We start from the raw sequence: 14,491 nt of genomic DNA, 5'->3' as shown, positions 1-14,491 counted from the left end.
CGTGTGGCTGCAAGCATGTTTCTTAATTTCACATTAAGTCAAATGAATCAGTTTGGGGTCATAGTATCATCAGCTGTGTTTGTTCCCTGCCCCATGGTGCTTACAGTCCAGGCTTTGATGCAGCTGGTGTGGGGGGGCAGGAAAGGGAGAAGAGGGGAGGATAGCAGAAGGTGAGAGTAAGCAAATACAAAGCTTAGTGCTTAGAAAATGTTTGGAACATGTTGCTCCCATTTCTGACTACCCGCATCCTTGTGTGCCTTGTTTTTGCCCAGGCAAATCTTGCAAGGGCTGCAGAAATTCCTCTTCCTTAATTCTTAGGTGCCGGAAGAAATGACTGTTGCATTCCACTGACTTTCTTCAGGGTTGCTGACTTTATTTGCTTCTTTGAAATGTTTCACGTTTGTGTTTTGCTGAACAGAGACTGAAGCTACAGTCGGGTCAAATATCTACTTGCATGCTTGTCTTTGGGCAAGTAGCAAGCAGATCATTTGTTAGCTGGATGAGAATTTGTTGTGCCCCCCCCTCCCTTTTTTTGAGCTTTTGAGGCATAAACATACAAGAGTAGGTCTTCAAAGGCTAACAACCAGCTTCAAGTAAATAAGCTGAGGACTAGGAGGACCCATGATTTATTTGCAAGGATGTGTGATAAGGGATTGATCAAAAGAGGTGCTCCTGTCATCTCCAAAGTTCACCAGGGTTCTAGTCCTTCTGTGGCCAGATGGAGAGGGGATTTTTGTAAAATCCACATTTAGTGGATTCAGTGGATTTCCAAGGAGTTGGAACTCTGCATGACAACCCCTATAGCCACAGCATAAATTATTATTGGTGGTAATGGTAGGGGTAGTAGTAGTATCATCATATTTGTTACCTGCCCTTCACCAGTGAGTCCTGGGGGCGGGCGTTGCAACAATTCAAAATTAAAAATTAAAAGCACATAAAACATGCTACATTCTCAAGAATAGGGTGGGTCCAACTCCTGGAAGCACACATTTCAGGTGTCAAAGGTCAGGGGTAAAGAAGTGCATCTTAAGCATTTGCTGAAAGCTATATAATAATATAAATAGCTATATAAAGCTATTTGCCATCACCTCCTGGCAAATAGAAGGGAAAGAAATGGAAGCAGTGAGAGATTTTACTTTCTTGGGTTCCATGATCACTGCAGATGGTGAAAGCAGTCACAAAATTAAAAGACGCCTGCTTCTTGGGAGAAAAGCAATGACAAACCTAGACAGCATCTTAAAAAGTAGAGACATCACCTTGCCAACAAAGGTCCGTATAGTAAAAGCCATGGTTTTCCCAGTAGTGATGTATGGAAGTGAGAGCTGGACCATAAAGAAGGCTGATTGCCGAATAATTGTTGCTTTTGAATTATGGTGCTGGAGGAGACTCTTGAGAGTCCCATGGACTGCAAGAAGATCAAACTGATCCATTCTTAAGGAAATCATTGGAATAACAGATCCTGAAGCTGAGGCTCCAATACTTTGGCCACCTCATGAGAAGAGAAGAGTGCCTGGAAAAGACTGTTGGGAAAGATTGAGGGTACAAGGAGAAGGGGACGACAGAAGATGAGGTGGTTGGACAGTGTTCTCGAAGCTACAGGCATGAGTTTGACCAAACTGCGGGAGGCAGTGGAAGACAAGAGTGCCTGGTGTGCTCTGGTCCATGGGGTCACGAAGAGTCAGACACAACTAAACAACAAACAACAAATATAGTAAAGGTGCCAGGTGACCTCTGCGGGGAAGAAGAAGAAGAGTTTGGATTTGATATCCCGCTTTATCACTACCTGAAGGAGTCTCAAAGCGGCTAACATTCTCCTTTCCCTTCCTCCCCCACAACGAACACTCTGTGGGGTGAGTGAGGCTGAGAGACTTCAGAGAAGTGTGACTAGCCCAAGGTCACCCAGCAGCTGCATGTGGAGGAGTGGAGACGCAAACCCAGTTCCCCAGATTACGAGACTACCACTCTTAACCACTACACCACACTAGATTGTGGGGAGGGAATTCCACATTCTAGGGGCTGCTTCAAAGAATGCCCTCTCCTGTGCCACTCCCAAATTTTTGAGCGAGATGGAAGAAATGAACATGTGGCCAACGCAGCGAGGCATTCTGGATTCAACAAACAAAATCTGCCCGCTGCTTTACTTTCAGAACTCTGCTGAAGAACTCTGGTGGGCTCAGAAGCTTGCTCACTATTATAATGTTCTGGTTGGTCGTATTGAAACTTTTCAAAGTAAAAGTGATGGTTGGGCTTTTGGCCTCTTCTTTTGCTTAGCTTAGTTGGTAGTTTTCTTTCTCGCGTGCAAAAATCTTACTTATGTGCTGGGCAGGGGATTGGCAAATGGTGATCTAGGCAATGATATTGCTGCCCCTGCTGTGAAATTGGTGGCAGTGCTTTGTCCCTAACCTGCTGCACTGCTGTGTGAGCTGTGCAGGAGCCACTTTTGGCTTTTGCTATAAGGGGCATGCTGGCTGAAAAGTTGCAGGGCTTCATGCCTGCCTGGTTTGGTTGCCTGTGCTACTGCTGCTCTGCTAAGTGAAGAGTTTCTAACCGGAAGCAAGGTGAGGCTTGGGGCATTTGAGGTGGATTTTGTACTGTAAGCTAACCACACAGTGAATTCTTCATGAGTGCCTGGAGCTTAGGTCCTATACCGAAAGAGGCGTGTCTAAGCCTCTTGGTGAAGTTTTTACATTTTGCTTTAAGGGGGGGGGGGGCAGGGAGATTCTTGAACATTCACCTGCATGTACTGTGGAGTATTATTTGCAGAAACAGATTTAGAGGGTGTACCTGATCTCAGATAAACCCACCACAGGAAAGAGGCATCCTGGTTCCCAGGAAGAAAAGGGAGGGCAAATGAAGAGAGAATCTAAGGATTAGAAAATATGACATTAGCAGAGTAGAAAAGTGCAGGCAACACACACCCATTCACAGGGGGGTTATGTCCCGGGTCATTGTGCACATCTGCAGAGTGCATGTAAGCCCACCCCGTTCTGCCCTCTTCAGGTGCCAGACATGGCATGCACGGTGATGCATGCATTGAATGCTACAAACTGAGAGTTGCCTGTACTCTACAGGAGAGAAAAGCACATCTTTGGAACCCTAGGGATACCAGAGTGTGGTGTCCAAACAACTCCTCTATCAGTTACAGCTCTTGACGGCGCTCACTGGCAGGTGGGAGAAGTCAGCCTAGCTCAACTCACAGAAATTGTTTAGAAGGGTACATGCCCACTTTGCATCCTAACTTTCCTTCTAGGAGGGTTTAGAGACCTACCTCTCTCTCTCTTTTCATATAACCTCAGAGTCTGCCCCCCTTCTGGCTTGGGTCCTGGTGCAATTCCTGGCAGTCCCTCCACCTCCCAAGCGCTGGAGCATAAGAGATTTGAAGCAGTGTTTCTCCATGTCCTGCAGCTCTTGAATGAAGATTTCATTCCCTGCTGTTCACAGTGCTAAAGGGGCATAATGCAAGCTTCCCCAACCTAGTCCCCTCCAGGTGTTTTATGATTCATTGATAGACCATTTGTCTCCCCCTTTTCCGCAAAAAAAGAGGCTTCTGGAGTGGCTTGTATACAGTCAGTTAAAGCAAGACAGTCCTTGCCTTGAAGCTTACAATTGAAAAAGAAAGCAACACACAAGGGGAAAGGAACAAGGAGGAAGAGGGGAGGGAATCAAACTCAAGCAACAGTTCTTAAGCAGTTGCTCTTACAGTGACTGACTGGCACAGTTCAAGGGTAGGAGGTGCCTGATGAAACAGCTTCCCATCTCCACCACTGAGGCAGCCTGATGGAATGATAGCTTTGGACTACAAACTCCCGTCATTCCCAGCCATTAAGGCACGTCTGAGGGGAACCGGTAGTCTTTTAATATCTGGAGGGCACCAGAATGAGGAAGGTTAGCCTAAGGTATGGCTGCAAAATCTGTAGAGCTCTCCATCTCTCCTTTTGATGAGGAAAGCAACCAAGCAAGAGAAGACTGTCATGGCCGGGGGGCCAGAGGCTAGATTAGCTACTCCATGGCAAGTGATGGGGCTGCCTAGACTTGTGAAACATGAGAAGTCATGCAAGGTCTTTCAGCCAGGAATTGGGTAGATCGGGGCTTGAGTTGGAAGGTTTTTTCACTGCAGAAAGAGAAGTATTTGCACATAGATTGCTTAACATCTGGAAGTATAGGCCTGCCTGCATCTCTTAACGTGGTTCATGCGGTGAATTGAGATGTTGCATCTTCTGTGGAAGAGTCTCCCTCTGAATACCAGCTGTGGAGAGCATCTTGTTGTATAGTTTAGATGCAGGGAGAAGCTAAGCCAAAATTTGGCTTAGTGTGTTGTCCAAAACCGGGATCATGGTTAAGCTCTTTCCTCCTTAACTACGAGCTGTAGTCAAAGTTTGCTCTTGGCTTGGAGCAGCTTTCTGGGAGTATGGCATGCTTTTGTGGTCCTGGTAAAGCAAGACTACCTAGGATTACTGTGATGTAGTCACTATGTTACTGATCGTATGAAACAGGTGTTCTTAAAAAATGGATTTTGTTTCTTATGGAAAAATATAGGAGTGGAAAGATTCTCACCCTTCATGGATCAACCATTATCCATTTTGGGGCAACGTGTATGGACTGTTGACTCAAGTTCAGGATTTTTGGGGTGATGCTACTTCTGTCAACCCATTTCAGTCTGCCATCCAATCCAGTTTTGGGACTGAAATGGCTTTAGTTACCTTGATGCCAGGAATGGCTCAGAGGCTGGAGCACTGAACCTCTCAGCACCTTTCAGAATTGTACACCACCCTTTGCCAATTTGATGCCAACCTGAGGATCTGAACTGCAAATCTTGTCAGACTCTGCTGAGGCAATCTGCTGTAACTTTTTCTGAATTGTCCTGCCAGGCTAAGGGGAACTGTATTACATTGATTTGCTCATAGCAAATGCCTTCCCTTCTCTCCAAGGAACTCAAAAGTTATCCCTCCCAAGTACATCCTCACAACAATCCTGTGAGGTAGGATAGGCTGAGAGCTAAGGTCACCCAGTGAACTTTGTGACTGACTGGGAAATTGAATGTGGGTCTCTCAAGTTTTAGCTCTAGTTGGTATGCTATTTGCGTTGCTTTCTAAATGTTATTAAATTTGTTTTGGCTGTACTTCTGTGTCGGGCTGCCCTTAGAAGATTGTTCTTTGAGGTCACCTGATGGGTTGGTTTCTGAGGAACTGATTGGAAAGCCAGGGGTGCTTTTCTGCTGTGGCCCCTGATGACAGGACTCATATATGGAATCCTCCTTTCTGGGAAGTCAAGATGACCTTTCACTCTGTCAGGGATTCCTCAGTGCGAATATCATTTGAGAGCAGATAGAATTCCCTGAATGACAGCATCAATTGGCCCCTTAATTATTTGACTAAATGGCCCATGAAACCTAGAATGCCACCTCATAGGTGGTAGTGTGTGTCTCTAGTACTTCACAGTGGTACCATTTGTGAGGTAAGCTGCTCTCCCTACCCTTTCCCCACATCATTTCTGAGGAGGCAGACTATAGGGAGGTGGATGGAAGCCTAGAGCTCACCAACGGCCTCCATCTGTTGTCTTGGCTGTGTACCACTTCAGAATGTAGGTAGGGGCTTGTGTGTTGGGAGGGCTGCCCTGCAGGAAAGGAAAACACCGACCTACCTACACACACCCACACCCCAAATTAGCAGGTCAAAGAGAATTTTCCTCCCTGACATGCTAGTCTTCCATATGAAAGGATTTTAAATACTATTTGGAGGAGCATTCCATCTTGTGGTTCTCCCCCCACCCCACTTGCTGCCTAAGGTGGTACAGCACAGACACAGGTTTTACCACCTTCGCGAGAATTAGGAAATCAAATGTTCCTTCACCTAATCTTTTAACAATGTTATAAAATGTAATGGGACTATTAGAAGCAACTTTAATTTTCATTGTTTCACAAGATTGGTTGCTTTTGTGGGGAACATGGGTGCCAAGCTTTGTTGATGATTAAAATACTCCCACACACACATATGGGTAATAGTTTTAAAAATATATGATCAGCTGGATAACTCAGTTGGTTAGAGCATGGTGCTGATAATGCCAGGGTTGCAGGTTGAATCCCGTTTGGGACAGCTGCATATTCCTGCATTGCAGGGGGTTGGACTAAATAGTGTGATTCTATGACCCTATGAGTATTTGACTGGTCAGTTGACCAAATCCTTTATAATTGGCCAAATGCCAAGCCCCCCTGCGTGCCCATCACATCTTCCCCTCTATTGCTGCAGTTAAAGGAGATTGCTTGGTATTCTAGTTTAGGCTGTAACCCAAGTTCACATGGGGGCAGTGAGGGCATTCAAGAGCATGCACTCCTTGTTTTTGTGTTTCTAACTATTCTTAATTGTTTTATATGTAAATTGCCTTGAGATGGTGGTTTAGAAGGCAATAAATGAAACAATAAACATTATTAAACAAGTGTGAAGAAGCAACAGCAGCAACAACAGCCATGCTGATGGGAGTTGTAGTCTAAAACTAGAGCATCAGGTGGATATTGGCTGATCTTTAGAAAGTGCAGGACTTCATGGCAAACAAGTATCTGTGTAAAGTATGCCCTGGAGCTAAGTAGATTGAATGCCATTGTCCCAGGGCAGGGAGAACCTGTTCTCATAATTGCTTCCACTTTAATCAGAATGCTATAGCTTAAAAGCTGCAGTATAAACATGCTTGGGTTTTGGCTTTTCATCAGTTGCGTGAAGGACATATGTAGGCTTTCTATACCCATTTGCCCTAGGTGTCTCTAAGTAAAATAGTTAAATATTTCCTTGGATGTATATGTCAGCAATAAGCAACTGTACTTCCTCCCTTCTTCCTGCCTACTTCTGAGAAGGCAGGAGGTGAGAAAATGGGTGAGGGGTCTAGTGTTCCTAATGTTTACAGTAGGGCTCAATCTGTGTCTTGTAGGTGTGGCCTTTCATGATGGAGAGGAGAAACTCTTGCACATGTGAAGATAGCATGTCAGGGATAATGAGTTCTCCTGGCATGCTAGTCTTCCAGATGAAAGGGCTTTAAATAGGTATTTGGAGGAACATTCCACTATGTAAGTCTCCACTTGCAATCAGAAGTGGTACAGCCCAAACTCTGGCTTGCTGCCTTCATGAACTAGGAAATTAAATGTTCTTGGTTGCAGTGATGGATCACAGAGTGGTTCTGTGGCTTGCAAAGTGTGAACTCTTGGTTACCTCTGAAGAATGACTGGTGCAAAATCGGCAATGGGAGAGAGACTGGCAGCCACATTCCTTGCCCTAGGTAGATCTTGCTTAGCTGGCCAGAAAACAATGACTCTGGCAGGCTTTTGGTTTCATGGCTGGTAACTCAGAACAGAGCTTGTCAATCTGTGGGCTGGGCTTTGCTAACTGTCTGTTACTGGCTGTGTCTCGGCTGGCTGCGTGTATCACAAGAATATATCTTGCCAGCCTTGGCATGTTGACTCATCCTCCCTGTAGGTCCATCTCCAGAGATTTCAGTGTTTCCAATTACTGTGCTTTGTGGAAGCCATGCAGCTAATTCTGCAATCAAGCAATATACAAACACTGTTAAATAAGAATTATAAAAGCATTCTGGTAGCATTCTGAGTTTTGTGGGATGCTTCTGGTATTCATTCTGTGTCTGGAAGAGTATCTTGGCACCAGTTATCCTTTCCTTTCCCAAGGGAGGAAATTGCTGGGATGGTTTTCATCTTGCTGCTTCGCGTGCCAGTTTTGTGGAGGAAAATGTTGACCTGATGGTGCAAATGATGCTGTCGTTGTGATCTTCCAAAACAAATCGTAGTATTGGAGAGAACGCTCAACAGTTGTGTGTACTAGAGCAAATAAATTAAGTGCAGATCCATGGAAGCATTAACTTAATTTTCCATTTATTTATTTATGGCTTTTTGAATACCGCCTTCTATCACAGGTAACCTTGAAGCAGCTTACATATATCAGTGCAATATGAATCAAATCATAAAACTGCAGACCCAGGGGTGAAAGTAAACCTGTCTTGACCAACCTGCTGCTCCCATCTGCCAGCCGGTACCCTCAGTCAGCCTCACTGGTCTATTTGTTCCAGTTTCATATCAGCCAACACAAGGTGTGTGTTTTTTAAAGTAAAGGCTGCTTTTGTTGAAGAAAGTATTTTTGTGGGGATCTGACCTTGGTTGACTTGTCTGCGGTAGCCAGTCCTGAGCAGCAGGACTGTTCTTAGGAACATGAGAATCTGCCCTCTAGGCCCATCTGATCCAAGTATCCTGTTCTCACAGTGGCCACCCAGATACCTGTAGGAAGCAGGCAAGCAGGACCTGAGCACAAGAACGCTCACTCCTCCTGTGGCTTTCTTCCAGCAATGGATTCAGAGCTGTTACTGCCTCTGGATACCCAGCATAGCTATCATGGCTAGCAGCCGTTGATAGCACACTCCTCCATGAATTTATCTAATCCTGTAGAAGCAAATTCCAAAGTTTAACTATGCGCTGTGTGAATAGGTGCTTCCTTTTGTCTGTCCTGAATCTTCCAACATTCAGCTTCATTGGGTATCCACAAATTCTAGCATTATGAGAGAGGGAGAAAAACATTTCTCTGTCCACTTTCTTCATGCCATGCCTAATTTTATAAACGACTATAACCTCACCTGTTACTGCCCTTTTTTTCTAAATTAAGAAGTCCCCAAACACTGCAACCTTTCTTCCCTATGAAGAAAGTCACTGCATCCCCTTAATCATTATACTTGCTCATTTCTTCACCTTTTCCAACTCTGCAATATCCATGCTGAGGTTTGGTATCCAGAACTCCACACAGTAATCCAAATGCTATTGAACCATAAATTTGACATTGGCAGTCATCCCCCCAATTCCTTTCCTAATGATCCCTAGCTTGGAGTTTGCCTTTTTCACAGCTGCTGCACATTGAGTTTAAAGGTTTAAGGCAGAGTTAACTTACCACATCTTACACTATCCCATATCTGTATAAACATCCAAAAGTTGTCTTATGGGGAATTAGTCTAATAATCCATCTAGATCAGACTCGCCCACTCTGACTGGCAGCACCTCTCTAAAGCCTTGGGGGCTTTCTCATGCTCTGTCTGCTTGAAAATTTAAAATGGAGATGCTGGGGATTAAACTGGATTATCTGCGTGCAAAGTGTGTGCTCTGCTGTGGAGCTACAGTCTTTCATCACGTTTTCATAATGTGGTCTGCAAACCTGTTTTAGGGGGCTATATTGAAGGTAGGTGTCACTGTGGAGAATGCCCTACTCTGCTCCACGATGAGGTGGGTATCTTCAGGCCATGTTAACAAGGCCTCTTATGCAGAGCAGAGACTGGTCTGGTCTGGAGAAGGCATTCCCATTGATCCTGAGCTCCTGAGCTACTGTCATTACTTTGGTTGAATTAATTCAATATGCTATGTTAAATACTGGGTGTTGGCCTACTTATAGGGGAGGTAATATCCCAGACCTTTCAAGATACAAGAATGGATCTGGTCCCACTCTGGTCCCACTCTCAATGCTGTCCTCGCACATGAGAGGATCTTCATAAAGTAGTCTTCCAGCCACCTGTCCTGAGGTTTTGGACTTCAACTCCCCTTAACCCCCATCATGGCCAATGGGCAGGGATGGAGAGAGTTGTTGATTTCAGCATCCGGAGGGCACCAGGTTGGGGAAGGCTGCCATAAGCAATAGTACAGCCCTACCACTCCTCTGGGTATGAGTACTTAGAACACCACGCTGCTCCTGATACAAGGAATGGCAGGCATGCAGGCTTAGTCATGGGCTGGTGTGCTGAATGCAGGCCTGCTGTGCCCAATGGGATTCCTCTACGTGCAAGTGCCATGTCTGTGGTGGACTGGCTCAAACCTACAATGTGCATGTGGTGTGGCAGATCTGGCTTCTCTTACTGGAGTGCGTTCTTCCTGCTGATATCTCATTCCATCATTTTTTAATAAAAAAAAAACACCCCTGAATTCTATTAGAATGCAGCCAGTAATGGAATTGGTGGTGAGAGCCAGCAAACACTGGGAAAAGATGCTATAACCCATCAGGACATTTTTTTAAAAAACACCAAACCGCTAAGCCCAGCCCTATCCCAACAGTCATGTGGTTTCATTTAGCAATCAGCCAAAGCTACTGTGTTTTCTTTGTGTCTTGAAATATCCTTTATCTGAAGAATAACATAACTTGGGATGTTTCAAACATTTGGACTGTCTGCAAGGAAACAGGAGGAGGGCATCTCCCAAGAAGATCATCTGACTGTGTCAGGGTTGTTGTTGAGGTTTTTTTATTTTATTTTTGAAAAATAAAAAAACCTAAGTGGTTTGCTTTCCTTGACTTGCTGGAGCCAGGAAACATCTCTGTCTCCTGGGAACAGTGTGAAGCAGAGGAAAATACATGGGGTGTAACCCAGTTGGAACCCTATTCCAGGAAGCAGAACAGCTGTCAAAGGATTTTAGAATGGTTAAATTTATGTGGGAGCTGATCTAATATGAGGAGTCTGACCTAGGAATCTGGGCTCAAACCCCCACCCTAGCAAAGGAGCCGTGGGGCATGTTTGTCATCAGTAGATGGTAACATGCAGCCTCCCCATAGAATATATGATGATGGGCAGCTGTAAACTAATTGCGGTCTCTGTGCATTGTGCTTACATATTTGTAGTGTCAAATTTAACAAAGGGGGGGGCAAACTAAGATTTTTAAAAAGACAGGAAAAACATGTTATACAGTGTCAGTTAACACTGAGAATACAATAGCCGCCTGAAATGATACATGTTAAGGTATAAGCATCTGGATGTCCAAACAGTATATGCACATGAAATTAATGTTTAAACACTGAAATATAGCATGGTTGACGAGGTGCTCAAACCATTGGTGGTGGATATTTATCCTCCTAGGCTTGAAGCATAAGTCTCTTGGCAACAGTAAAGGCTCACACTGTCCACTTTTGCTGTTCTGCTGTTAATCCCCATACCATAGGAACATAGCTTAAAAGTACACAAACATCTGCAAATACTGAATATTTCACTACTACAAAGTTGATACAGCCCACCACACTGCCACCATTACAAAGCAAGCAGGTGTTTTATGATAACTCAGTGAGGGTTAAAGGAGTAGGAACTTTCATTTGCTGAAATAGTTTGATATTGAGACCATGGGAGGTTGTAGTCCCAAAATACAGAAACCGGACTTGGGCCAGCATCTATGCAGCTCTGCTCAGAGTTTCCCCAAGCTGTCTGTGCTCTCATGAATGAGGGAGGGTTCTGTGTCCACTCAGGGTGTCATAATCTCAAATTACACATTGAGAATGGAGTTGGGAAGGGAAGTAGCTTGTGCCAGAATTAGAGGCTCCAAAGCTGGTTTAGATCCTGATCCCTGGTGTGCTGTTCTAACTATAACCTCTTTGCCGTTTGGTGGAGCCTGATTTATCTGCTTTGAGCTTTTGTGGGGTTGATGAGGGTAAAGTTTACCAACCTGGGTGGGTGAGTGTACATTTGGTAAGATCACCAGCATGGTGTGATTCTCTGCCAGACAGCCGTTCCATCCCCATCAGCTCTGACTTTCAGAAATCCTGAGAGTTGCTGGATTTGTTCCACTCATGTTGCTGGACTTTCCTACTGCATTACAGTGGTACCTCGAGTTAAGAACTTAATTCGTTCTGGAGGTCCGTTCTTAACCTGAAACTGTTCTTAACCTGAGGTACCACTTTAGCTAATGGGACCTCCTGCTGCGCCGCTAATGCGCGATTTCTGTTCTCATCCTGAGGTAAAGTTCTTAACCCAAGGTACTATTTCTGGGTTAGCGGAGTCTGTAACCTGAAGTGTCTGTAACCCGAGATACCACTGTATCAAGTGTCCAGTCTTGTCCAGGGCAAGTAGCACAGAAGGAGCTTTGACATTGCCCCTAACACAAAACCACTGGAGGCTGTTCATGCCTTCACAACAGAGCCAAGCATTGTGGGATGAAGTGACATTCTTGCAGTTACAGAATTGAGTACCACTGTATGTGAAATGTACTACCAACTTGGATGGTTGTAAAACAAAATTGGCCAAATTCATGCAACGTAAGGCCACCATCAATAGCTGCTACTAGCCAGGATGGCTATGCTCTGCCTCCATAGTAATCAGAGGCAGTAGTAACACCTCAGAGAGAGAGTACCAGTTGCTGGAAGTCACAGGAGGGGAGAGGGCTCTCAAAGTCAGGTCCTTCTTGCAGGTTTTCAACAAGCATCTTGTGGGACACTGTAGGAACAGGATGCTGTCTGATCCAGAAGGCTATTTTTATGTGGTGAGGACTAGCAACGTGGGTGGTTTTTCTGTGAATTTATGCAGGGTGGGTGTGTTAGTGGCTATTGGCTATGATGGCCCAATCCGGCCCTTGCATTCAATCAGAGGCCCTGTACCTGAGTACCATATGATGGGCTCAAACAAGATGGCAGCTGCCATAGTCATTCTCAACTTGTGGGCTTTTCACAGGCATCTCAATGGCCACTGCTGGAGAAAGGATGTGCTGTGCTAGATGGGGCTTTTGGCCTGATTCAGCAGGACACCTCTTATGTCATGAGAATGGGGCCCATAGCCTGCAGGCTAAATGAGGCCCTCCAATCTCTCCATCTGGCCCTTGAGACACTCCCTAGGCTACACCCCCCCCCCAAAGGCCTTGCTGTGCAACTCCCTCGAGTGCCTTTTCCTTTGCTGGAATGTGCCCTTGGCACCCACAATTTCTAGACATTTTGCACATTCATGCATATAAAGTTAGTGAAGAGATAAGTAGTCATTTTGTTGCCTCCTGTCCCCAAGCCAGTGTGTTGATGATTTTATTTCATTCCTAAGGGGAAGAGCAGGAGGCATCAATGAGGAAATATGAATTGGGTGGGGAGGTTCATTATCTGGTTAGTGTCCTCGCTAGATTTCTTTAGACCTGTTTTAGATCTGGCCTCTTTAGACTCCCTTGAGTAATGGTTTTGTGTGGTGCTTGTGCTGGTGGCTTCGGTGGACATTCTTAGGGCCTTTTCCCAGCCTGTGACTCATGGTAATTAATGGACATTATTTATTTGAGTCTGTTAATTTAACTGAGTCTTCTCTAACTTCAGTTAGTATACGCTACAACCCAGTTATTGGGACTGGGTGGCACTGTGGTCTAAACCACTGATCCTCTTTGGCTTGCTGATCAGAAAGTCGGCAGTTTGAATCTACACAACGGGGTGAGCTCCCATTGCTTTGTCCTCCCTTCTGCCAATCTAGCAGTTCGAAAGCATACCAGTGCAAGTAGATAAATAGGTACTGCTGTGGCGGGAAGGCAAATGGTGTTTCCTTGTGCTCTGGCTTCCGTCATAGTGTTTTGCTGCGCCAGAACCGGTTTAGTCATGCTGGCCACTTGACCTGGAAATCTGTCCATGGACAAACTCCAGCTCCCTCAGCCTGAAGTGAGATGAGCGCTGCACCCCATAGTCGCCTTTGACTGGACTTAACAGTCCAGGGGTCCTTTACCTTCTTTACCTTACAACCCAGTTACAAGCAAAGATGTACTTGTTCTTGAGTAGTATGATCAATCACATGCAGTCTGAGAACATTGGCTTCTGTCTCAGTTTGAACTGTACTGCACTATGAGGTACCATCCTTTCCTTTAACTGCCTCAATGCTCAGTGGAATGGAGGATTGTGGCCTATAGTCCTGAGATTTATGGAAGAATTTTAATAGCTCATCTCCAGAAATTCCCAGTTTCCCCACATCTGGGACGCTTCTGCGTCCCCAAGTCTTTCAGTGTTTTATCTGCTCACCATCCCTGTATCTCTGTCAGGAATGCAGTGTTGTGTTACTCAGAAGAAGAAACTTAGATTGCTTCTGAAGCAAAGTTAGTGCCGGCTTAATATGTATGTATGCTCTGCATTTTATTTCTGTTAAGTATGTTAAGACTCAGAGTCCTATTTAAATTATCAGTAAACATTTTATTTATATAAATGTATGTGGTGTTATACAGTATATTGTAGATTTTTAAAAGGGCAGGTCCCAGCCACAAGGATTTTACTTTCTTTTTCTTGACAGTGTGGGAAGTAGCAAGAGAAGTGGGTTGGGGAGTGGGGAGGCAGAGGAGGAGAGACAAAATAACCAATTTTCTATAAGGGTTATACATGCAAAATAAGTTAAGACCTTTCTCTGTTTAAGTTCAAAAGCTCTTAATAGGGAAAGAAGGTTTCTGCATTAATTCTGAGCTGTAAAAACCTGTTCCCTGGTTCTTTTTTTGTCTAAGTGGGCCTAAATGATTCTGGCAGATTATACTTTTGTAATAGATTTTGAATAATTTCACATTGACTTCCCATGTTGCTTGAAAGATGATGTCCTATTCTTCTGATGAGATGTGTATATGCTTATGAGATTTCAATAGTGCCACTTCTGTCCTTAATTCAGTGGTAGCCCAGTCCATCTATGGCCAAGGGACAGAGGCTGGCATTCTGGGAGGTGAGGGACCTAACAGTCTTCGTTAAAAATAAATAAATCTGTTCTATTTCTAGTAGTT

The 14,491-nt window shown here is 44.7% G+C and overlaps 1 protein-coding gene across 2 annotated transcripts in view; it reads left to right on the top strand.

Annotated features, from left to right (window-relative positions):
* Window positions 1-14,491, top strand: part of WTIP (WT1 interacting protein) — a 62,471-nt gene that overhangs the window by 2,389 nt on the left and 45,591 nt on the right. The window lies entirely within an intron of this gene.

Source organism: Podarcis gaigeae, assembly GCF_964106915.1.
Source record: "Podarcis gaigeae genome assembly, chromosome: 8".
NCBI classification, from domain to species: domain Eukaryota; kingdom Metazoa; phylum Chordata; class Lepidosauria; order Squamata; family Lacertidae; genus Podarcis; species Podarcis gaigeae.
Note: the sequence above shows the minus strand (reverse complement) of the source record. Positions and strands in the feature narration are given on the sequence as shown.